The sequence below is a fragment of the Salvelinus alpinus genome, chromosome 27 (assembly GCF_045679555.1).
Source record: "Salvelinus alpinus chromosome 27, SLU_Salpinus.1, whole genome shotgun sequence".
In the NCBI taxonomy this organism is placed as follows: domain Eukaryota; kingdom Metazoa; phylum Chordata; class Actinopteri; order Salmoniformes; family Salmonidae; genus Salvelinus; species Salvelinus alpinus.
Window position 1 is genome coordinate 42984208 of NC_092112.1, and position 26732 is coordinate 43010939.

Consider the following 26732-nt stretch of genomic DNA (forward strand, 5'->3'; position numbering starts at 1 on the left):
GAGATCCAGTGTGTACTGGGAGTGTGTGTGTGTGTTTACCTAGTGCAGCTTCACGTTATTGAGACCGATCCAACCTGTTTTGATACCATAAGACACCTCGGCACCTCTAGGATCAAATCCTAACCTTCACCATTATGTGGAAAACACTCAATTTCACTTAAGTCAATGTCTGGGTGATCTAAGGTCCGTGTGGCAAATGGAGAGAAAACCGGCTCAGATGAGCTATGATAGGCCTACATTTGATGCTTATCAAGTCAAACAAAAGAGAAGGGAGGTGAGGGAGCGAAGGAGAGAAGAGGAGCAGGAGGAGGAAGAGGTGAGCTGTGAAAATTCATCCCTCTGAGCTCACATCAATTACTCCACATTTCAGCTCCTCTCCTCAGTGTGTGTGTCATCTGAGGTTTCTCTGATCCCTCCGTCTCTGTGCGTGTGTGTGTGTGTGTGTGTGTGTGTGTGTGTGTGTGTGTGTGTGTGTGTGTGTGTCCCTCAGGGCTCAGGCTTACAGTAAGGGGGACTGGAGAAAGGAGCTAGTGTAACACAAAGCTCTTAATAGGACTGTGATACAGAGCTAATATGAGACGCTTTAAACAAGGCCCATTCCACCTAGAGAGGATACAGAGGCCCATAGGAAAGATATTACATTTCGAAACCACAGGAGCAACACAAAGAAAAGTACCGCTACTTCGGCATTAGCCTGTCAACCTGTTCTTTACATAGCCAGGTATCTTGCAGCTTGATTCTATCATTTTGTGATGGAAACTTGCATTCACACACGCTGACCATCGTGGCCATACTGCTGCTGACACACACACACACTTAGACAGATAAAAGGCTATCTGCCAGTAGGCTCAAGAGACAAAGGAAGCAGATGAGCTCGTAAAAATAGCGAACATTACCTTCACATCTCTCTCCCTCGCTCCCTCCGCTCTCTCTCTCTTTATCTCTCTTTGAGTTCTATATATAGCAGTTCATTTTCAGCCCAGCAAAATGGAGTTAAACAAAGGACTTAACACATCACCTAATGGATGGGGCTCCCCCTTATACACTGTCCTCCACCAAATGATGTACAGTACAGCGTGTGGTGTGTGTGTGTGTGCACTTCTAGGTGCTCCAGTACAGTCATGCGTTTGAGTCTGCATGCTAAAGCTCCACCTCCAACAAACAGAGGCCTCTCTGATAGTGGAGGAGAGAGGGGGAGGAGATGGGAGGGTTCCCCCAGGCTATCAGCATATAAGAAGGCTGCAGCAGTGTGTGTGGATGTGTTGGTGTGGTATTTACAGGGCTGAAGCACAGGGAGTTCCCTATTTATTTGATTTTATTTTTTCACCTTTATTTAACCAGGTCGGCCAGTTGAGAACAAGTTCTCATTTACAACTGCGACCTGGCCAAGATTAAGCAAAGCAGTGCGACAAAAAAACCAACACAGAATTACACATAAACAAACGTAGTCAATAACACAATAGAAAAATGTATGTACAGTGTGTGCAAATGTAGAAGAGTAGGGAGGTAAGGCAATAAATAGGCCATGGAGGTGAAATAATTACAATTTAGCATTAACACTGGAGTGATAGATGTGCAGATGATGATGTGCAAGTAGAGATACTGGGGTGCAAAAGAGCAAGAGGATAAATAACAATATGGGGATGAGGTAGTTGGGTGTGCTATTTACAGATTGGCTGTGTACAGGTACAGTGATCGGCAAGCTGCTCTGACAGCTGATGCTTAAAGTTAGAGAAGGAGATATAAGACTCCAGCTTCAGTGATTTTGTGTGTAATTTTAGGCGTAATGAGAGAGAGATGAGAGATGAGAGATAGAGATAGAGATAGAGAGAGAGAGAGAGAGAGGAACAGCACATAAAAGCAGTCATGTAATTGAAGAATACATAGACTAACCACTTCCGGAAAAATTGGAAAACACTAAACAAACAACAGAAAGAGTTATTTATCCAAAATGGAGATGTATGGTTAAACCACTTCTCCAATATTTTTGTCTCTATAACAAAGAACAAACAGCAAAAACATATACATGATCAAATACAAATCTTAGAATCAACTATTAAAGACTACCAGAACCCACTGGATTCTCCAATTACCTTGAATGAACTAAAGGACAAAATAAAAATCCTCCAACCCAAAAAGGCCTGTGGTGTTGATGGTATCCTCAATGAAATGATAAAATATACAGACAACAAATTTCAATTGGCTATACTTAAACTCTTTAAAATCATCCTTAGCTCTGGCATCTTCCCCAATATTTGGAATCAAGGACTGATCACCCCAATCCACAAAAGTGGAGACAAATTTGACCCCAATAACTACCGTGGGATATGCGTCAACAACAACCTTGGGAAAATCCTCTGCATTATCATTAACAGCAGACTTGTACATTTCCTCAGTGAAAACAATGTACTGAGCAAATGTCAAATTGTCTTTTTACAAAACAACCGTACAACAGACCACGTAGTCACTCTGCACACCCTGATTGACAAACAAACAAACCAGAACAAAGGCAAAGTCTACTCATGCTTTGTTGATTTCAAAAAGCCTTCGACTCAATGTGCCACAAGGGTCTCCTATACAAATTGATGGAAAGTGGTGTTGGGGGAAAAACATACACGACATTATAAAATCCATGTACACAAACAACAAGTCCACGGTTAAATTTGGCAAAAATCACACATTTCTTTCCACAGGGCCGTGGAGTGAGACAGGGATGCAGCATAAGCCCCACCCTCTTCAACATATATATCAACGAATTGGCGAGGGCACTAAAACAGTCCGCAGCACCCGGCCTCACCCTACTAGAATCTGAAGTCAAATGTCCACTGTTTGCAGATGATCTGGTGCTTCTGTCACCAACCAAGGAGGGCCTACAGCAGCACCTAGATCTTCTGCACAGATTCTGCTAGACCTGGGCCGTGACAGTATTCCCAAACTGGGGTACGCACAATAAAAATGTGATTCCCATTTAAAATTAAAATATATACATATATATGTAAACATTTTCCAACAGTCCATTTATATTTTCCAACTGGGTTATACATATGGTCAAGGTTTTTTTCTCTCTTCAGAGAAGCCTCGTTTCCCTGCCAAAAACATTAAACCATCTAGCGTTCAGCGAAATAACAACACAATGTCAAATACAGGTAGCCTAGTCAAACAATTAACATCCAATTCACGGTTACTCTCTCGCGGCAATTTCACTAACGGTCCGTACGTAGCCAAACGTAGCTGCTGCTCATGTTGGTATCTGTACTGATGGCGCAAACGCCATGACAGGGAGACATAGCGGAGTGGCAACGCGCGTGCAAGCAGTTGCTCCTGACACCACTTGGGTACACTGCAGCATCCACCACTGCCAGCAGGTAGGCTAGTGGTTAGAGAGTTGGACCAGTAACCGAAATCTGTCAATTTGCCCCTGAACAAGGCTACCCACTATTCCCCGGTAGGCCGTCATTGTAAATAAGAATTAGTTCTTAACTGACTTTCCTAGTGAAATAAAAGGTTAAATCAATTAAATTAAATAAAAAATCCACGAGGCTCTTGCTGCCAAGGGAATGCCTGACAGCTTGAAAGACGTTTTGGACAATACAGGGAAAATGGGAGGTAGGCTAACTTTGTTAAAGTAAGGCTCCTGAACTCTCGCGTATTTTCTGCACTATGCAATGATATGGGCAGCGACCATGTAACGCTTTTTCAACATACAGAAATGCGCTGGTTATCAAGAGGCAAAGTATTGACACGTTTTTTTTTTTTTAAATTGAGAGACGAGCTTAAAGTGTTCTTTACTGACCATAATTTTCACTTGTCTGACCGCTTGCATGATGACGAGTTTCTCACACGACTGGCCTATCTGGGTGATGTTTTTTCTCGCATGAATGATCTGAATCTAGGATTACAGGGACTCTCCCACAACTATATTCAATGTGCGGGACAAAATTGAGGCTATGATTAAGAAGTTGGAGCTCTTCTCTGTCTGCATTAACAAGGACAACACACAGGTCTTTCCATCATTGTATGATTTTTTGTGTGCAAATGAACTCAAGCTTACGGACAATGTCAAATGTGATATAGCGAAGCACCTGAGTGACTTGGGTGCGCAATTATGCAGGTACTTTCCCAAAACGGATGACACAAACAACTGTATTTGTTATCCCTTTCATGCCCTGCCTCCAGTCCACTTACCGATATCTGAACAAGAGAGCCTCATCGAAATTGCAACAAGCAGTTCTGTGAAAATTTAATTTAAATCAGAAGCCACTGCCAGATTTCTGGATTGGGCTGCGCTCGGAGTATCCTAACTTGGCAAATCGCGCTGTTAAGACTAATGCCTTTTGCAACCACATACCTATGTGAGAGTGGATTCTCGGCCCTCACTAGCATGACAACTAAATACAGGCACAGACTGTGTGGAAAATGATTTAAGACTGAGACTCTCTCCAATACAACCCAACATTGCAGAGTTATGTGCATCCTTTCAAGCACACCCTTCTCATTCACCTGTGGTGAGTTACTCACAATTATTATTATTTGTGACCCAGTCCTATAAGAACTCTTTGTCACTTCCCACGAGCCAGGTTGTGACAAAAACTCACACTCATTCTTATGTTTAATAAACGTATAGTATAGTGTGTGTGTGGCAGGCTTACAATGCTGACAAAAAACAACATTTGAGAGTGCGCTGCCCCTGGTGCTAGAGGGGGTACGCAGCTGGAGGTTGAACGTTTGAAGGGATACAGAACTATAAAAAGTTTGGGAACCACAGAAAAGCACACAAAAAAACTACACATACCTCGGACTAAACATCAGCGCCACAGGCAACTTCCACAAAGCTGTGAACGATCTGAGAGACAAGGCAAGAAGGGCCTTCAATGCCATCAAAAGGAACATAAAATTCGACATACCAATTAGGATCTGGCTAAAAATACTTGAATCAGTTATAGAACCCATTGCCTTTTATGGTTGTGAGGTCTTTGGTCTGCTCACCAAAGGTCTTTGGTCTGCTCACCATATTGTTACAACACTGTATACAGTTGAAGCTGGAAGTTTACATACACTTAGTTTGGAGTCATTAAAACTAGTTTTTCAACCACTCCACAAAGTTCTTGTTAACAAACTATAGTTTTGGCAAGTCGTTTAGGACATCTACTTTGTGCATGACACAAGTAATTTTTCCAACAATTGTTTACAGACAGATTATTTCATTTATAATTCACTGTATCCCAAATCCAGTGGGTCAGAAGTTTACATACACAAAGTTGACTGCCTTTAAAGAGCTTGGAAAATTCCAGAAAATGATGTCACGGCTTTAGAAGCTTCTGATAGGCTAATTGACATAATTTGAGTCAATTGGAGGTGTACCTGAGATGCATTTCAAGGCCTACCTTCAAACTCAGTGCCTCTTTGCTTGACGTCATGGGAAAATCTAAAGAAATCAGCTAAGACCTCAGAAAACAAATTGTAGACCTCCACAAGTCTGGTTCATCCTTGGGAGCAATTTCCAAATGCCTGAATGTATCATCTGTACAAACAATAGTATGCAAGTATAAACACCATGGGAACACGCAGCCGTCATACCGCTCAGGAAGGAGATGCGTTCCGTCTCCTAGAGCTGAATGTAATTTGGTGCGAAAAGTACAAATCAATCCCAGAACAACAGCAAAGGACCTTGTGAAGATGCTGGAGGAAACAGGTACCAAAGTATCTATACCACAGTAAAACGAGTCCTATATCGACATAACCTGAAAGGCCGCTCAGCAAGGAAGAAGCCACTGCTCCAAAACCACCATAAAAAAGCCAGACTACGGTTCGCAACTGCACATGGGGACAAAGATCGTACTTTTTGGAGAAATGTCCTCTGGTCTGATGAAACAAAAATAGAACTGTTTGACCATAATGACCATCGTTATGTTTGGAGGAAAAAAAGGGGGAGGCTTGAAGCAGAAGAACAGCATCCCAACCGTGAAGCACGGGGGTGGCAGCATCATGTTGTGGGGGTGCTTTGCTGCAGGAGGGACTGGTGCACTTCACAAAATAATTTTCCATCCTCATGATGCCATCTATGTGGATATATTGAAGCAACATCTCAAGACATCAGTCAGGAAGTTAAAGCTTGGTCGCCAATGTGTCTTCCAAATGGACAATGACCCCAAGCATACTTCCAAAGTTGTCTCAAAATGGCTTAAAGACAACAAAGTCAAGGTATTGGAGTGGCCATCACAAAGCCCTGACCTCAGTCCTATAGAACATTTGTGGGCAGAACTGAAAAAGCATGTGCGAGCAAGGAGGCCTACAAACCTGACTCAGTTACACCAGCTCTGTCAGGAGGAATGGGCCAAAATTCACCCAACTTATTGTGGGAAGCTTGTGGAAGGTTACCTGAAACTTTTGACCCAAGTTAAACCATTTAAAGGCAATGCTATCAAATACTAATTGAGTGTATGTAAACTTCTGACCCACTGGGAATGTGATGAAAGAAATAAAAGCTGAAATAAATCACTCTCTACTATTATTCTGACATTTCACATTCTTAAAATAAAGTGGTGATCCTAACTGACCTAAAACATGGAATATTTACTAGGATTAAATGTCAGGAATTGTGAAAAACTGCATTTAAATGTATTTGACTAAGGTGTATGTAAAATTCCGACTTCAACTGTACGTGTCTTCTCTTTCCGTCTTCAATGCCCAAAGGACTCATTAGAACCGAGTGGACATGACCAGGGACTAAATCAGACTGGGGGGGAAAAGATCATCAATGATCATGTTCTTTTCTACACAGAAGATCATACAAAATTATTACCTGATGATATTCTGAACTTCCCAATAACTTTCTGATGCATTTCAGTCTCTTCAAACCATACTTTCTTCAGATTGAAATATTGTCAAAAGTACTCTCAGACTGATTTGTAACAGACTGCTATAGCCCAACTTTAAAAATAAAACATTGGCTGTTGATTTCAGGCTTCTTCCACATGGTGGGGTTGCGATTTTTTAAAATATCAAAATGGGGTCACGAGCCGAAAAGGTTTACGAACCCCTGATCTAACGCATTAGCTCACTTAAAACCCTTTCTGACCTCCCTCCCTCACAGAAACTCCACTATCAACAACTGCTGTTGTGCCACAGTCTAACATGGTTAACAGTGACTGGAAATGGTACAACTCAGACGAGTCTGACAGTCAGGGTTATTTCGGGGTTGAACGTTGACGGTTCTCCACAATGACGTTGGACGAGAATTGCATCATGGGAAATGCCTATGGATCCTGGGGAGTTAAGGTAAGCCACAGTCCAGAGCAGAGACACAGAGACAGGAGCAAACACAACCACAACTGCCTGAGAGGATGACTTCATTTAGGAGCTTAAGTCCCTAGTGACCCTCATATATGGAGGGACATTGGGAAGCATCATGGGAAATGTAGTCTGAAATGTAGGCCATAATGCACAACTTTACATACACATAGTTGGCCTATTGATAAAATGTTGTTACCATGGTATAATGCTACTTTGTTACAATGCAACTTTGTTTCAATATTATCTTGTGTATAATGATACATTATTATCCTGAGCTATCAAATACACTACGTGGCCAAAAGTATGTGGACACCAGTTGTCAACTATCCCCCCTCCCTTTGCTGCTATAACAGCCTCCGCTCTTCTGGGAACGCTTTCCACTAGATGTTGGAACATTGATGCCGGGACTTGCTTCCATTCAGCCACAAGAGCATTAGTGAGGTCGGGCACTGATGTTGGACGATTAAGCCTGGCTCGCTGTCGGCATTCCAATTCATCCCAAAGGTGTTCAATGGGGTTGAGGTCAGAGCTCTGTGCAGGCCAGTCAAGTTCTTCCACACCGATCTCGACAAACCATTTCTGTATGGACCTCGCTTTGTGCACGGGGGCATTGTCATGCTGAAACAAGGAAGGGCTTTCCCCAAACTGATGCCAAAAAGTTGGAAGCAAGGAATCATCTAGAATGTCATTGTATGCTGTAGCGTTAAGATTTACCTTCACTGAAACTAAGGGGCCTAGCCCGAACCATGAAAAACAGCCCCAGACCAATATTCCTCCTCCACCAAACTTTACAGTTGGTACTAGGTAGTTTTTCTCCTGGCATCCGCCAAACCTAGATTAGTCCGTTGGACTCCCAGATTGGGAAGCTTTACACCACTCCAGCCAACACTTGGCATTGCACATGGTGATCTTTGGCTTGTGTGGGGCTGCTCTGCCATGGAAACCCATTTCATGAAGCTACCGACGAACAGTTCTTGTGCTGACCTTGCTTCTAGAGGCAGTTTGGAACTAGGCAGTTGAGTGATGCAACCGAAGACAGGCGATTTTTATGCGATACTTGCTTAAGCACTCGGCGGTCCCATTCTGTGAGCTTGTATAGCCTACCACTTCGCAGCTGAGCCATTGTTGCTCCTAGACGTTTCCACTTCACAATAACAGCACTTACAGTTGATCGGGGCAGCTCCAGCAGAGCAGAAATTTGACGAGCTGACTTGTTGGAAAGGTGGCATCATATGACGGTGCCACGTTGAAAGTCATTGAGCACTTCAGGAAGACCATTCTACTGCCAATGTTTGTCTATGGAGATTGCATGGCGGTGTGCACGGTTTTATACACCTGTCAGCAATGGGTGTGGCTGAAATAGCCAAATCCACTAATTGGAAGGGGTGTCTACATACTTTTGTATATATAGTTTACTTCTCCGTTCTAGAGGAATTCTACCTCTGTGTGTGTGTGTGTGTGTGTGTGTGTGTGTGTGTAGCTGAACCATTCTGTATCTCATTTAGACCAGATTAGGAGGGCTAGAGTTCAGCACACGCCCCTACACACGCCCCTACACACACACACACAGCTCTTGGTTCTCATCAACTAGGCCTGCCCAAACATGGTCAAAATCCCACACAACATAGGCACGCATGCACACAGCCAGGCACACACACACACACACCAGGGTTTCTGTAAGCCTGTAATAGCCGGCTTTTGGCACCAAAAAAATCTAAAAAAGCTGATGAACAAAATTGGCGCTGGAAGAAAAAATCCCATTGCGAAATAATGCTTTTTAGCCTGTTAATTGATGGAAGTACCAGTCGATGGAAATACATTGGACTGGTCATGTTCATCGGTCTATAGGTTGATTTGGGTGTACAGTATATTCGTTATGCATCTTATTTATCACACGCGTACAGCATCCAGATACAGAGCGTTTAAGCGAAAATCTGTCAGACAGCGTGAGAGCAGCTGCTACAGCGTCTTAAACAGCAAATGCGTAAGCAACGGAAGGCAGGCCTCATCAGCGCGTCACACACCACTTACAAATGAGCTGGAATCAGAACGCATTTTGAAAACATATACTTCATTATTTGAAAGCTGAACGTTTGACTACATATCATGAGGCATGTCTTACCTTCAAAGTAGCCTCGGAAAAATCAGACCATATCAACTTTCTTTCATTGTCCAGTAGCCAAAAGGCACAGTCCTAGTGATATCAGCAACCCATGCAAGTTGTTGCATATTAGATGTCACCTTTTTCTACATTTCTAAAAGGATATTTTCATCTCTGTCACGTGAAACCGCCGGTATGTGCGGTGCGCTTTTGACAAAAGTGTTTCCTCCCGCTAATTGCATTATGGAACGAACATAGCCTACCGTCTTGTGCGCATTGCTGCGCTTATATAATGTGAATACATAATAGTACATCAACATTTTAAGTTAATCGTTCTGATCTGTTTTATCAGACTCATTGCTTTTTAACTATTTTTTTATGTCGCCTATTCATACTGGTTGTATGAATTTTGGATCTATCGTCCCACAAATGTCGTAGTCTGTTTGGAATAGGCTATTTATTCTCGACAAGCTGACCAACAGAATAGGTCAACTTTTCTACTATATTTTCTAGTATAGTATATTGACATAGGCTAGTGATTGTGTTGGTCGTTAATCATCTTGTTGGCTGAGGAAAAGCAAACGTGGACAGATATTCTATCTTCAAAGTGTGCATCAGAATTAGGTAAAAAAGGACCTCACATCTTTGCGTCCTCAACTTGCATCTTCTGTTAATATGAATGACCATAATCTAAAAATGTGATTTCTGTCATTCTGAGTACCGTGTGCGGACGCACTATTCAGGTTACATACCCAATGCATATGGGTCAGGTAAATCTCTTAAATGTCTGGTAAATTAAAATGCTGCTGGTCCTAATGGAAACCCTGACACAGGCACACACATACACACAGGGCCAATGACCTCCCAGCCCCAGTAGAAACAGTGGAGCCTGGGCCAGCCTGGATTCCAGCCCAGGGGAACTTCATCATCCCCTAGATAGACTTACCCTGCTGCCCCCTGGACAAGTCATTAGTGGAATATGTTATTGGACAGACTAATAATAGACAGACAGACAGACAGCAGTAACGGCCTGCTGCAGGTCTGTCCCATTTCTTCTCTCTCTCTCTCTCAAAGAGCCCTACTCCTTCTCTCTCAAAGAGCCCTACTCATTCTCTCCCTCTCAAAGAGCCCTACTCCTTCTCTCTCTTTCGCTCTCGCTCTTTCTTAAGGAGAGCTACTCCTCTCTCTCTCTCCCCTCCCCCTCCTCTCTGCCCCATCTCTTCCGGTTTCGGCATGACCCCCTCGGAGAGTGTGTGGGTTTGAAAGACAGCTAGAGAGAACAGAGAGAGAAAAAGAAAAGAGAGGAAAAGAAACAGAGGGAGCTCTCTCGCTCCAGGGAAAGCGCCACAAAACCTCAGAATTCTCCCCCTGCCCAAATAAGTACCTATAATATACGATGTGTGTGCCCTCCTGCCCTTATGAAAAGGCAGCAAGGAGAATACAGCATATTTTCCAACCTCCGAAATAAAACATGGCCATATAGAGAAACGGGGAGAGAGAGAGAGAGAGAGAGAGAGAGAGAGAGAGAGAAAGGGGGGACAGAGGTGAGGAAAGTGGAGAGGGGGCAGGGGTTAAATGGTAGTTTACTTCCCAGTTCCCAAATTTCTAGGCAGATAACCAAGTGTAGGGTTTCACAAACTAGGGGTCGTGACCCCATGTGCGGTCGCCTGATTTGAAAATGGGGTCGCGAGAGAACATATACACTTGGTTCATAGAACCGGGGTTACGGCAGTATTCTCCAGTAGCCACTAGATGCGGCTGTAATTAACAAAGAGGTTTCTGTTTTCTTCCTTACAAAAATGTGGCTCTACCTTTTGAATGGTTTAAGCTATAAAATATTATGACCGGATCACTGAGAGATAAGACTCTCGGGAAAACGTATGTACAGTTGAAGTCGGAGGTTTACATACACTTAAGGTTGGAGTCAATAAAACTCGTTTTTCAACCACTCCACAAATTTCTTGTCAACAAACTATAGTTTTTGGCAAGTCGGTTAGGACATCTACTTTGTGCATGACACAAGTAATTTTTCCAACAATTGTTTACAGAAATTATTTCACGTATAATTCACTGTATCCCAATTCCAGTGGTTCAGAAGATCACATACACTAAGTTGACTGTGCCATTAAAAAGCTTGGACACTTCACATTCTTAAAATAAAGTGGTGATCCTAACTGACCTAAGAAAAATGACTTTTACTAGGATTAAATGTCAGGAATTGTGAAAAACGGAGTTTAAATGTATTTGACTAAGGTATAGGTAAACTTCCGACTTCAACTGTACATACTGCATTCCTCTATTATGCCCACAAGCCGTTAGAACCGAGTGGACAAGACCAGGGACTAAATCAATGATGATGTTCTTTTCACAGAAGATCATACAAAATTATTGCCTGATGATCTTCTGTACTTCCCTAAAGGGGGTCGCGGGCCAAACAGGTTTGGGAACCCCTGACCTAGTGATACTTTAGATTCTTATTCAGAGGTCATGTAATGTTATCCCCATCCATTACTGTTTGGAGTGGTTTCTGTCAGATCCACTACAGCGAACTGTGAGTGGAATTTAAAACGCCATTAATATCAGCGTCTAATCCTAATGACTAATGACTGCCTAGTGCTACTGTAGTACTGTTCGCCATTTCCAACACTTTATTTGGCAACAACTAAAGGAAGGACAAATGTGTTCTACATGTTAAGACAAATGTGAGCTCCTCTTCAGCAAACAGGCAATGAAGAGTCTGAATGAGAACCCTTTATTAGTAAAATGTTGTTCAGAGAGATAATATCAAGAGGTAGAAATACTGCGGGAGAGAATGAGAAAGGGCAATGAAATAGAAAGGGGACGGTAGCGAAAAGAGATCGAGAGAGAAGCCCTTTCTTGCCAAAAAAGCCTCATCCACAGATGTTGCTCCTCTCTGACACCACTGGTCCCCATTGTGTACACCCGGTGGGACTGATTGGCTGCGTCCGTCAAACACACACACACACACACACACACACACACACACACACACACACACACACACACACACACACACACACACACACACACACACACACACACACACACACACACACACACACACACACACACACACACACACACACACACACACACACACACAGTCAGCCTCCTGGTAGCAGTGTTCAGGCCGACTGGGATCCCAGAGTATTTATAGAGACCCTGGCTCACTGGGGGGTTTCTACACACACAAGCACACACACACCAGGGATATACAGTTGAAGTCGGGAGTTTACATACACCTTAGCCAAATTCATTGGAACTCAGTTTTTCACAATTCCTGACATTTAATCCTAGTAAAAATTCTCTATCTTAGGTCAGTTAGGATCACCACTTTATTTTAAGAATGTGAAATGTCAGAATAATAGTAGAGAGAACGATTTATTTCAGCTTTTAGTTATTTCATCACATTCCCAGTGGGTCAGAAGTTTACATACACTCAATTAGTATTTGGTAGCATTGCCTTTATATTGTTCAACTTGGGTCAAACATTTCAGGTAGCCTTCCACAAGCTTCCCACAATAAGTTTGGTGAATTTTGGCCCATTCCTCCTGACAGAGCTGGTGTAACTGAGTCAGGTTTGTAAGGCCTCCTTGCTCGCACACGCCTTTTCAGTTCTGCCCACAAATGTCCTATAGGATTGAGGTCAGGGCTTTGTGATTGCCACTCCAATACCTTGACTTTGTTGTCCTTAAGCCATTTTGACACAACTTTGGAAGTATGCTTGGGGTCATTGTACGTTTGGAAAACTCATTTGCGACCAAGCTTCAACTCCTGACTGATGTCTTGAGATGTTGCTTCAATATATCCACATAATTTTCCGCCTCATGATGCCATCTATTTTGTGAAGTGCACCAGTCCCTCCTGCAGCAAAGCAGCCCCACAACATGATGCTGCCACCCCCATGCTTCACGGTTGGGATGGTGTTCTTCGGCTTGCAAGCCTCCCCCTTTTTCCTCCAAACATAACGATGGTCATTATGGTCAAACAGTTCTATTTTTGTTTCATCAGACCAGAGGACATTTCTCCAAAAAGTACGATCTTTGTCCCTGTGTGCAGTTGCAAAACGTAGTCTGGCTTTTTTATGGCGGTTTTGGAGCAGTGGCTTCTTCCTTGCTGAGCGGCCTTTCAGGTTATGTCGATATAGGACTCGTTTTACTGTGGATATAGATACTTTTGTACCTGTTTCCTCCAGCATCTTCACAAGGTCCTTTGCTGTTGTTCTGGGATTGATTTGCACTTTTCGCACCAAAGTACGTTAATCTCTAGAAGACAGAACGCGTCTCCTTCCTGAGCAGTATGACAGCTGCGTGGTCCAATGGTGTTTATACTTGCGTACTATTGTTTGTACAGATGAACGTGGTACCTTCAGGCGTTTGGAAATTGCTCCCAAGGATGAACCAGACGTGTGGAGGTCTACAATTTTATTGTAGTTTCCCATGATTGTAGAGTTATTGTAGAGTTTCCCATGATGTCAAGCAAAGAGGCACGGAGTTTGACGGTAGGCCTTGAAATACATACACAGGTACACCTCCAATTGAATCAAATGATGTCAATTAGCCTATCAGAAGCTTCTAAAGCCATTACATCATTTTCTGGAATTTTCCAAGCTGTTTAAAGGCACAGTCAACTTAGTGTATGTAAACGTCTGAACCACTGGAATTGTGATACAGTGAATTATAAGTGAAATAATCTGTCTGTAAACAATTGTTGGAAAAGTGACTTGCACAAAGTAGATGTCCTAACCGATTTGCCAAAACTATGGTTTGTTAACAAGGAATTTGTGGAGTGGTTGAAAAACTAGTTTTAATGACTCCAACCTAAGTGTATGTAAACTCCCGACTTCAACTGTATGTCTCCAACAGACTAGTGGTCTGTAAAAGCAGCCATCTATTCCCATAGGCTTTAGGAACATCACCCGGACAAATAGCTTATCCTTGGGCCAGCTGCCTGGTGGTAAGAAACAGGCAAGGAAAGGAAAAGGCCTACAACAATCAGTAATAATGTAGCTTAGGTAATAATAACACTGGATAGGGAACCATAGAGAGGTCTTCAGTGTGTGACAGGTTAGTACAGTGGTGAACCTATAGGCCTTCAGTGTGTGACAGGTTAGTACAGTGGGGAACCTATAGGCCTTCAGTGTGTGACAGGTTAGTACACTGGTGAACCTATAGGCCTTCAGTGTGTGACAGGTTAGTACAGTGGTGAACCTATAGGTCTTCAGTGTGTGACAGGTTAGTACAGTGGTGAACCTATAGGTCTTCAGTGTGTGACAGGTTAGTACAGTGGTGAACCTATAGGTCTTCAGTGTGTGACAGGTTAGTACAGTGGTGAACCTATATGTCTTCAGTGTGTGACAGGTTAGTACAGTGGTGAACCTAGAGGTCTTCAGTGTGTGACAGGTTAGTACAGTGGTGAACCTATATGTCTTCAGTGTGTGACAGGTTAGTACAGTGGTGAACCTATATGTCTTCAGTGTGTGACAGGTTAGTACAGTGGTGAACCTATAGGTCTTCAGTGTGTGACAGGTTAGTACAGTGGTGAACCTAGAGGTCTTCAGTGTGTGACAGGTTAGTATAGTGGTGAACCTATAGGTCTTCAGTGTGTGACAGGTTAGTACAGTGGTGAACCTACAGGTCTTCAGTGTGTGACAGGTTAGTACAGTGGTGAACCTATATGTCTTCAGTGTGTGACAGGTTAGTACAGCGGTGAACCTAGAGGTCTTCAGTATGTGACAGGTTAGTACAGTGGTGAACCTATAGGTCTTCAGTGTGTAACAGGTTAGTACAGTGGTGAACCTATAGGTCTTCAGTATGTGACAGGTTAGTACAGTGGTGAACCTATAGGTCTTCAGTGTTTGACATGTTAGTATAGTGGTGAACCTATAGGTCTTCAGTGTGTGACAGGTTAGTACAGTGGGGAACCTATAGGTCTTCAGTGTGTGACAGGTTAGTATAGTGGAGAACCTATAGGTCTTCAGTGTGAGACAGGTTAGTACAGTGGTGAACCTACAGGTCTTCAGTATGTGACAGGTTAGTACAGTGGTGAACCTATAGGTCTTCAGTGTGTGACAGGTTAGTACAGTGGTGAACCTATAGGTCTTCAGTGTGTGACAGGTTAGTACAGTGGTGAACCTATAGGTCTTCAGTGTGTGACAGGTTAGTACAGTGGTGAACCTATAGGTCTTCAGTGTGTGACAGGTTAGTACAGTGGTGAACCTATAGGTCTTCAGTGTGTGACAGGTTAGTATAGTGGTGAACCTATAGGCCTTCAGTGTGTGACAGTGGTGAACCTATAGGTCTTCAGTGTGTGACAGGTTAGTACAGTGGTGAACCTATAGGTCTTCAGTGTGTGACAGGTTAGTACAGTGGTGAACCTATAGGTCTTCAGTGTGTGACAGGTTAGTACAGTGGTGAACCTATAGGTCTTCAGTGTGTGACAGGTTAGTACAGTGGTGAACCTATAGGTCTTCAGTGTGTGACATGTTAGTATAGTGGTGAACCTATAGGTCTTCAGTGTGTGACAGGTTAGTACAGTGGTGAACCTATAGGTCTTCAGTGTGTGACAGGTTAGTATAGTGGTGAAGCTATAGGCCTTCAGTGTGTGACAGGTTAGTATAGTGGTGAAGCTATAGGCCTTCAGTGTGTGACAGGTTAGTACAGTGGTGAACCTATAGGTCTTCAGTGTGTGACAGGTTAGTACAGTGGTGAACCTATAGGTCTTCAGTGTGTGACAGGTTAGTACAGTGGTGAACCTATAGGTCTTCAGTGTGACAGGTTAGTACAGTGGTGAACCTATAGGTCTTCAGTGTGTGACAGGTTAGTATAGTGGTGAAGCTATAGGCCTTCAGTGTGTGACAGGTTAGTATAGTGGTGAAGCTATAGGCCTTCAGTGTGTGACAGGTTAGTACAGTGGTGAACCTATAGGTCTTCAGTGTGTGACAGGTTAGTACAGTGGTGAACCTATAGGTCTTCAGTATGTGACAGGTTAGTACAGTGGTGAACCTATAGGTCTTCAGTGTGTGACAGGTTAGTACAGTGGTGAACCTATAGGTCTTCAGTGTGTGACAGGTTAGTACAGTGGTGAACCTATAGGTCTTCAGTGTATGACAGGTTAGTACAGTGGGGAACCTATAGGTCTTCAGTGTGTGACAGGTTAGTACAGTGGTGAACCTATAGGTCTTCAGTGTGTGACAGGTTAGTACAGTGGTGAACCTATAGGTCTTCAGTGTGTGACAGGTTAGTACAGTGGTGAACCTATAGGTCTTCAGTGTGTAACAGGTTAGTACAGTGGGGAACCTATAGGTCTTCAGTGTGTAACAGGTTAGTACAGTGGTGAATCTATAGGTCTTCAGTGTGTGACAGGTTAGTACAGTGGTGAACCTATAGGTCTTCAGTATGTGACAGGTTAGTACAGTGGTGAACCTATAGGTCTTCAGTGTGTGACAGGTTAGTACAGTGGGGAACCTATAGGTCTTCAGTATGTAACAGGTTAGTACAGTGGTGAACCTATAGGTCTTCAGTATGTGACAGGTTAGTACAGTGGTGAACCTATAGGTCTTCAGTGTGTGACAGGTTAGTACAGTGGTGAACCTATAGACCTCCAGTGTGTGACAGGTTAGTACAGTGGTGAACCTATAGGTCTTCAGTATGTAACAGGTTAGTACAGTGGTGAACCTATAGGTCTTCAGTATGTGACAGGTTAGTACAGTGGTGAACCTATAGGTCTTCAGTGTGTAACAGGTTAGTACAGTGGGGAACCTATAGGTCTTCAGTATGTAACAGGTTAGTACAGTGGGGAACCTATAGGTCTTCAGTGTGTAACAGGTTAGTACAGTGGGGAACCTATAGGTCTTCAGTATGTAACAGGTTAGTACAGTGGTGAACCTATAGGTCTTCAGTGTGTAACAGGTTAGTACAGTGGGGAACCTATAGGTCTTCAGTATGTAACAGGTTAGTACAGTGGTGAACCTATAGGTCTTCAGTATGTGACAGGTTAGTACAGTGGTGAACCTATAGGTCTTCAGTGTGTAACAGGTTAGTACAGTGGGGAACCTATAGGTCTTCAGTATGTAACAGGTTAGTACAGTGGGGAACCTATAGGTCTTCAGTGTGTAACAGGTTAGTACAGTGGGGAACCTATAGGTCTTCAGTATGTAACAGGTTAGTACAGTGGTGAACCTATAGGTCTTCAGTGTGTAACAGGTTAGTACAGTGGGGAACCTATAGGTCTTCAGTATGTAACAGGTTAGTACAGTGGTGAACCTATAGGTCTTCAGTGTGTGACAGGTTAGTACAGTGGTGAACCTATAGGTCTTCAGTATGTGACAGGTTAGTACAGTGGTGAACCTATAGGTCTTCAGTGTGTGACAGGTTAGTACAGTGGGGAACCTATAGGTCTTCAGTGTGTAACAGGTTAGTACAGTGGTGAACCTATAGGTCTTCAGTGTGTGACAGGTTAGTACAGTGGTGAACCTATAGGTCTTCAGTGTGTGACAGGTTAGTACAGTGGTGAACCTATAGGTCTTCAGTGTGTGACAGGTTAGTACAGTGGTGAACCTATAGGTCTTCAGTGTGTGACAGGTTAGTACAGTGGTGAACCTATAGGTCTTCAGTGTGTGACAGGTTAGTACAGTGGTGAACCTAGAGGTCTTCAGTGTGTGACAGGTTAGTATAGTGGTGAACCTATAGGTCTTCAGTGTGTGACAGGTTAGTACAGTGGTGAACCTATAGGTCTTCAGTGTGTGACAGGTTAGTACAGTGGTGAACCTATAGGTCTTCAGTGTGTGACAGGTTAGTACAGTGGTGAACCTATAGGCCTTCAGTGTGTGACAGGTTAGTACAGTGGTGAACCTATAGGTCTTCAGTGTGTGACAGGTTAGTACAGTGGTGAACCTATAGGTCTTCAGTGTGTGACAGGTTAGTACAGTGGTGAACCTAGAGGTCTTCAGTGTATGACAGGTTAGTACAGTGGTGAACCTAGAGGTCTTCAGTGTATGACAGGTTAGTACAGTGGTGAACCTATAGGTCTTCAGTGTGTGACAGGTTAGTACAGTGGTGAACCTAGAGGTCTTCAGTGTATGACAGGTTAGTACAGTGGTGAACCTATAGGTCTTCAGTGTGTGACAGGTTAGTACAGTGGTGAACCTAGAGGTCTTCAGTGTATGACAGGTTAGTACAGTGGTGAACCTATAGGTCTTCAGTGTGTGACAGGTTAGTATAGTGGTGAACCTATAGGTCTTCAGTATGTGACAGGTTAGTACAGTGGTGAACCTAGAGGTCTTCAGTGTGTGACAGGTTAGTACAGTGGTGAACCTATAGGTCTTCAGTGTGTGACAGGTTAGTATAGTGGTGAACCTATAGGTCTTCAGTATGTGACAGGTTAGTACAGTGGTGAACCTATAGGTCTTCAGTATGTGACAGGTTAGTACAGTGGTGAACCTAGAGGTCTTCAGTGTGTGACAGGTTAGTACAGTGGTGAACCTATAGGTATTGAGTGTGTGACAGGTTAGTACAGTGGTGAACCTATAGGTCTTCAGTGTGTGACAGGTTAGTACAGTGGTGAACCTATAGGTCTTCAGTGTGTGACAGGTTAGTACAGTGGTGAACCTATAGGCCTTCAGTGTGTGACAGGTTAGTACAGTGGTGAACCTATAGGCCTTCAGTGTGTGACAGGTTATTATAGTGGAGAACCTATAGGTCTTCAGTGTGTGACAGGTTAGTACAGTGGGGAACCTATAGGTCTTCAGTGTGTGACAGGGTATAATAGTGGAGAACCTATAGGTCTTCAGTGTGTGACAGGTTAGTACAGTGGTGAACCTATAGGTCTTCAGTGTGTGACAGGTTGGTGATGCTGAAAAGAACAGCAACCGTAATACCAGGTCACTCATGTAGGAGAGAGCACTTTTTGTAAAACACAAAGGTCCAGTGGTGTAGTGGAGGGTATACGCAGGTATAAGCCATATACCCACTTTTTCAGTGGATATTGCATAAACTCACTTCTTAATCCCTACTGATGCGTATCAAAATAGTGTAGTGGAGGTATACGACATCAATTATGTAGTACAATAGAAAAATCCTACACAAAGTAGCCTACACAATCGCAAAGCACATGAAATATATTCACGTGTGCTGCACATATAGCCTAGTTTCAGCTGAATATCATCTGCAGACAGCAAGAGTGTGCAGCTCTCAACTGGTTTTGCCATGGAGCAGCTCATAGAAGAAGGACATCGGTAGCCGGTAGGTTGGAAAGATCTTTCAACTTATGATATCTACTAGGAAATGCTTACTAAGGCAACAATGGGTATGCAAACCAGGTATTGAACAAGTTTAGTCAGAAGTGTTGGTTAGTAGGCTATTTGTGATGCACAATTGTCATCATGCGCTATTTGCATCAGGGGAGTAGACATGGATGGGCCTGGGTGGACAGAGGCCCACCCACTGAGGAGCCAGGCCCTGACAGGCCCACCCAATCAGATTGATGTGGTTTAAGCATTGTTGTGGACTTAGACCATCCATTATTTTATTTTTTTACATGGGATTTTGAGAGTGAAAACTCATTTAAAAAAGCATAAGAAGACATGATTTTTCACACAGGGTGCCTTTCCTTTGCTGGATGGGTTGTTTGGAAAAAAATCTGGCCAAAATGCATAACTATTACTTCCCATTGCAAATTATTATTATTTTTTCACATTTAGCACACAAAGTAACCAGTGACCTACAGTTTAAAGTGGAACTGACATCGTTTTAACTCCTTTGCTGATATGAAACAAACAGACAATCATAATATCACAAAAAATATCAAATTCACAGACCAACCAACTTCATGAGAGGTTTTAAAAATAGGAACCATTTGACTCAACGTGACGAGTCAAATATGATGTACAGTCGTGGTCAAAAGTTTTGAGAATGACACAAATATTAATTTCCACAAAGTTTGCTGCTTCAGTGTCTTTAGATATTTTTATGTTACTATGGAATACTGAAGTATAATTACAAGCATTTCATTAGTGTCAAAAGGCTTTTATTGACAATTACATGAAGTTTATGCAAAGAGTCAATATTTCCCGTGTTGACCCTTCTTTTTCAAGACCTCTACAATCCACCCTGGCATGCTGTCAATTAACTTCTGGGCCACATCCTGACTGATGGCAGCCCATTCTTGCATAATCAATGCTTGGAGTTTGTCAGAATTTGTGGGTTTTTGTTTGTCCACCCGCCTCTTCAGGATTGACCACAAGTTCTCAATGGGATTTAGGTATAGGGAGTTTCCTGGCCATGGACCCAAAATATCGATGTTTTGTTCCCCGAGCCACTTTTGCCTTGTGGCAAGGTGCTCCATCATGCTGGAAAAGGCATTGTTCGTCACCAAACTGTTCCTGGATGGTTGGGATAAGTTGCTCTTGGAGGATGTGTTGGTACCATTCTTTATTCATGGCTGTGTTTCTTAGGCAAAATGGTGAATGAGCCCACTCCCTTGGCTGAGAAGCAACCCCACACATGAATGGTCTCAGGATGCTTTACTGTTGGGCATGACACAGGACTGATGGTAGCGCTCACCTTGTCTTCTCCGGACAAGCTTTTTTCCAGATGCCCCAAACAATCGGAAAGGGGATTCATCAGAGAAAATGACTTTACCCCAGTCCTCAGCAGTCCAATCCCTGTACCTTTTGCAGAATATCAGTCTGTCCATTATGTTTTTCCTGGAGAGAAGTGGCTTCTTTGCTGCCCTTCTTGACACCAGGCCATCCTCCAAAAGTCTTCGCCTCACTGTGTGTGCAGATGTACTCATACTTGCCTGCTGCCATTCCTGAGCAAGCTCTGTACTGGAGGTGCCCCGATCCTGCAGCTGAATCAACTTTAGGAGACGGTTCTGGTGCTTGCTGGACTTTCTTGGGCGCCCTGAAGGCTTCTTCACAACAATTGAACCGCTCTCCTTGAAGTTCTTGATGATCCGATAAATGGTTGATATAGGCGCAATCTTACTGGCAGCAATATCCTTGCCTGTGAAGCCCTTTTTGTGCAAAGCAATGATGACGGCACGTGTTTCCTTGCAGGTAACCATGATTGACAGAGGAAGAACAATGATTCCAAGCACCATTGTCCTTTTGAAGCTTCCAGTCTGTTATTCGAACTCAATCAGCATGAATATCTCCAGCCTTGTCCTCGTCAACACTCACACCTGTGTTAATGAGAGAATCATTGACATGATGTCAGCTGGTCCTTTTGTGGCAGGGCTGAAATGCAGTGGAAATGTTTTTGGGGGGATTCAGTTCATTTGCATGGCAAATTGGGACTTTGCAATTAATTGCAATTCATCTGATCACTCTTCATAACATTCTGGAGTATTTGCAAATTGCCATCATACAAACTGACGCAGCAGACTGTGAAAATTAATATTTGTGTCATTCTCAAAACTTTTGGCCACGACTGTACACTAAGGCATTGTTGGCAGAATAGATGGATGCAGTTCAATGCATGATTTACATAATTCACCCAAACATTTCTTGGCAGTCCAACAAATATTGCTATCAGGTTGTAAATCACAGTAGGTCTGGTACATTGTTTGCTGCCTCCATTCAGGATGCACTGTTTCAGTTTCAATGACTCAATATTCTGGACAGAAACAAACAAATGTAACCAAGGCTGGGAATGTCAATACAATGAAACTAACAAGGGCAATGATCACAAGTCATTCATAACGTGGCTAATAGGCTAGCGTATCTATTGTAGCAAGCAAAAAATACAGAGCCTAACGTTAGCTAGGAGGACGCCATGCCATTGGAGGTGTGGGTGAGTTATTAACTTTTCCCCTCATATTGTTTTTCATTGGCTATACACAGCTATAGATGCAGGACTCATTTGGTTAGCTACCAAGTACTTGAACGACTGTTATCCAGTTAGCATATATCTTGCTATATTGCATCTCCATCCCAAAGCCCTTGCTTGGAAAGCACTGACTGCCAAGAATCTTGCCCTCATCCAGGCCAAGGTGGCGAGACACGGTAGTGATGACACCATAGGCCTTGTTGATCTCTGCACCAGACAGGATGCCCTTGCCAGCATACTTGGGGTCCAACATGTACGCAGCGGCGTGTATGGGCTTCAGGCAGAAGTCTTCACGCTTTATGATGTATTTCATACTGCAGTTTCCTCTGCTTGGAGCAACAGTGAAGTGTTACGGAAATGTTACGGCAGTACGGATTTCTTCTCTTACATCTGCAAGCAGAGGAAACTGCAGTTCTGAAATACATCAAAAAGCGTGAAGACTTCTGCCTGAAGCCTGAACATCAAACAGGATAGCATTGTCTCCCTCAATCCGTGCTATGGCTTCTGCGATAGGTTTCAGGCTGCTTACCACTCTCTCCCAAAATAGATCATCCAGGAGGATCCTCTTGATGGGGCTGTCCATATCGGCAGACTGTGATATGGCCATTTTTTGGAGAGACTCCTTCCCCTGCAGGAGACTGTCAAACATGATTGACAACACCACCCCAACGGGTGTTGCTGGGCAGCTTCAATGTGGTGCTCTTATTCTTCTCACTTTGCTTGATGAGGTAGATTGCTGCTATAACTTGATGACCATTCACATACCTAACCATTTCCTTGAATCTCTTGTAGAGTGTATCCATTGTTTTCAGTGCCATGATGTCCTTGAGGAGCAGATTCGATGCATGAGCAGCACAGCCAAATGGGTGTGATGTGAGGGTAGGACTCCTCCGCATTAGACCAAGGAGCCTTCATGTTCACAGCATCGTCTGTCACCAGTGCAAATACCTTCTGTGGTCCGAGGTCATTGATGACTGCATTCAGCTCATCTGCAATGTAGAGACCGGTGTGTCTGTTGTCCCTTGTCTGTGCTCTTGTAGAATACTGGTTGAGGGGTGGAGATGATGTAGTTAATTATTCCTTGCCCACGAACATTCGACCACCCATCAGAGATGATTGCAATACAGTCTGCTTTCTCTATGATTTGCTTGACCTTCACTTGAACTCTGCATCCAGCAAATGAGTAGATAAAGCATGTCTGGTTAGAGGGGTGTATGCTGGGTGAAGAACATTCAGAAATCTCTTCCAATACACATTGCCTGTGAGCATCAGAGGTGAACCAGTTGCATACACAGCTCGAGCAAGACATTCATCAGCATTTCTCTGACTATGTTCCTCCATTGAGTCAACAAAAACTTCTGATTCCAGGAGGACCATGAGCTGGTGTCTAATTCATCATTTTCACCTCAAATAGAAGTAAATGGACTTTTGTCAGAGGTTGCTTGTTGTTATCGCTTAAGGAAATTTATGCAATTGGCCAGATGATTCTGATTCTTTGTTGCATTCTTCACATATGATTTGTATTTGCAAATGTACACAGCTTTTCCTTCTACATTAGCTGCAGTGAAATGTCTCCACACATCAGATAGTGCCCGTGGCATTTTCCTGTAAAGATTAGGAAAAAATACCAAATACAATTCCATGTACAGAAAAATAGTTAAGTAGTTACATTAAACAACTGCTTTGTAAGATACAGGTGAATTAACACTCCTCAGTTAGTAGGCTCACATGGTAGCAAAAACTAACTCGTAGAAATTGTTGATGATTTAAACACACTTTGCTGTAGGCTACTATTTACTAGTTAACTTCTCTAGGATAGGGGGCAGCATTTTCACGTTTGGATGAAAAGCGTGTCCAGAGTAAACTGCCTCCTACTCAGTCCCAGATGCTAATATATGCATATTATTATTAGTTTTGCATAGAAAACACTCTGAAGTTTCTAAAACTGTTTAAATCATGTCTGTGACTATAACAGAACTTATGTCAGGCAAAACCCAGAGAAAAAAACATTCCGAATTTTTTTGGGGAGATCACTCTCTTTTCAATGACTTTTCATTGGGAATCCAGATTTCTAAGGGACCTTCCTGCAGTTCCTATCGCTTCCACTGGATGTCAACAGTCTTTAGAAATTGGTTGAGGTTTTTCCTTTGAGAAATGAAGAAGTATCCATGTTCAGAATGAGGCTCCAGTGAAGTGTACTGTTTGTTAGAGGCGCGTGACCAGAAAGCATGCTACACATTGTTTTCCTCCGGTATTGAACACAGATCATCCCGTCTTCAATTTGATAGATTATTTACGTTAAAAAATACCTAAAGTTGTATTACAAAAGAAGTTTGAAATGTTTGGACAAAGCTTACAGGTAACTTTTGAGATATTTTGTAGTAACGTTGTGCAAGTTGGAACCGGTGTTTTTCTGGATCAAACGCGCCAAATAAATTGACATTTTTGATATATCGACGGAATTCAATCGAACAAAAGGACCATTTGTGATGTTTATGGGACATATTGGAGTGCCAACAGAAGAAGCTCATCAAAGGTAAGGCATGAATTATATCTTTATTTCTGCGTTCTGCCGTGATGGTTGAAATATGATGGTCTGTGATTGTTAGCTGGGGTGCTATCCTCAGATAATAGCATTGTTTGCTTTCACCGTAAAGCATTTTCGAAATCTGACACGTTGGCTGGATTCACAACAAGTGTAGCTTTAATTTGGTATATTTATTGTGTGATTTCATGAAAGTTTAATTTTTACAGTAATTTATTTGAATTTGGCGCTCTGCATTTTCACTGGATGTTGGCCAGGTGGGACGCTACCGTCCCACATATCCCAGAGAGGTTAACAAAAAATCATGTATGTCATATAAAATATATTCACCCCACCCAGTATTGTAATCAAAACGTACCAGAAAGCATGTAGTCCTTGGCTCAGACAGTGTAGTAGTGTGAGCTCAATAGCATCTCATTAGTGTGCAATATCTTGAGAATCAGCTGAACATGTGATGGAAGAGTGCACTGCATATGTGATGGAAGAAATCACTGTGCATGCAGAGGGTTGCAATTCCATTGAATTGGGGATAGTTTAAACAAAATATGCCACAAGACCTAAGAATTGCCTTGTGTATCCCACAAAAAAGGTTCACTGTTATAAGCTAACTTTTTTGATGAATTTAAGCAAAATTCCCCAAATTCCCAGGCTTAACTTCCCATGGAAAGTTTCCGAGCCTTTGCAACCCTACAGCCAACGAGCTGAAATAGTTTGAGAGGATTTATCTTCCTTCGTTAGATTTTAGCTCTTCTTGCTCTGGCTAGCATTAGTTGTTGATCTTGTTGATGTACATAACTGAGGGAGAGAGAACATACCTTTTCATGTTTGTTTGTTTGGTCAATAGGACTGTAAAGTTACGAAATGTACCGTGATGTTTACATATTTGCAGAAATCCATTCAGGTGTATTTAGTGGCTTTTGGCGAATGTGTTATAATGATCTCAAGTCACGCTGTTGCAACTGACCGTCCAGTTCTACACAGTCTAGTTCAAAGTGAATGATGGCAGGCCCGAGTGGCAAAATGGCTTGTTTGTAGAAAGGCCTATTGTAGCTCTGATTGGCTGGTCTGTGTAGACTCTGGTCCTGGGCAAGGTTTTATTTACAGCAGTGTCTTTTATTTTCCTGAACACATGTCCACTTTCCCACTCTATATTGCTATAGAATTTTCACAAATGCCTTAGTGTACATCATTCCCAAACATTATAAGAATTTATAAAAACGTGAAAATGACCATATCTAAGTGGTCACTTGTCAGAAAATGTTTTAAAAGTGTCATTCTTCCTGAGGGTGTATATTAACAGATTTTAATAAGATCTCATGTTGCGAAAATGCTGTCAGTTCCTCTTTAAATGCAGCAATATTTCACACACACACAAGTTATTTTCAACAAGATGGCTAACAACAGCAAGTTCGCTCAACAGATGAGGATTATTTGAAATTTAACTGTTGTTGAAAGTTATTCTTGAAAAGGGAGAAGCTAACAAATTAGCAACACCATCCTCTTTGATAACACCTGCTGCAGCCGCTCCAAACTAGCCGACAACAAAAGCTAGCCAGCTAGACCGTGGGAAAACTACTGCTCGCTATCGCGCAGTGACCTGTTGACCTTTGAGAAGGCAGAAGTTTCTATAAGTTGTTTGTAAAAACATTCCCACCCATTAAATCAAAATGCGATTGGTTGATTCCACTATCATTCAAATTTTTTGCCCTAATACAATTCAATGGAAGATGCCTTTATCTAGCTTATGATGGCTTAGCCAATGGCTGACTTAGCTAACTAGATGTATCTCCCCAAAGACCAGCAAAGAAAAATCCTGATTGAATATTTTTTTCTCTTCAGTGTGGCTCGTTGTCCTTTCCAAAAAAAAACTGAACAGATTAAAATCAGAACATCATTTAAAATAGTAATATAATTATCATTATTATATTACTATAGTCATTAT

General features: G+C 42.6%; 1 protein-coding gene across 9 annotated transcripts in view; it reads right to left on the reverse strand.

Annotated features, from left to right (window-relative positions):
- The window catches only part of LOC139556632 (1-phosphatidylinositol 4,5-bisphosphate phosphodiesterase beta-4-like), a 148398-nt gene that overhangs the window by 72254 nt on the left and 49412 nt on the right, over positions 1-26732 (reverse strand). Inside the window, exon 1 of one of the 9 annotated variants that reach the window (XM_071370830.1) lies at positions 897-1059. The exons of the other annotated variants lie outside the window; for them this stretch is intronic. The gene's annotated coding sequence lies outside the window, so the exon portion shown is untranslated. Of the gene's footprint in view, positions 1-896; positions 1060-26732 lie in introns of those variants that run through there. 9 annotated transcript variants of the gene reach the window in all.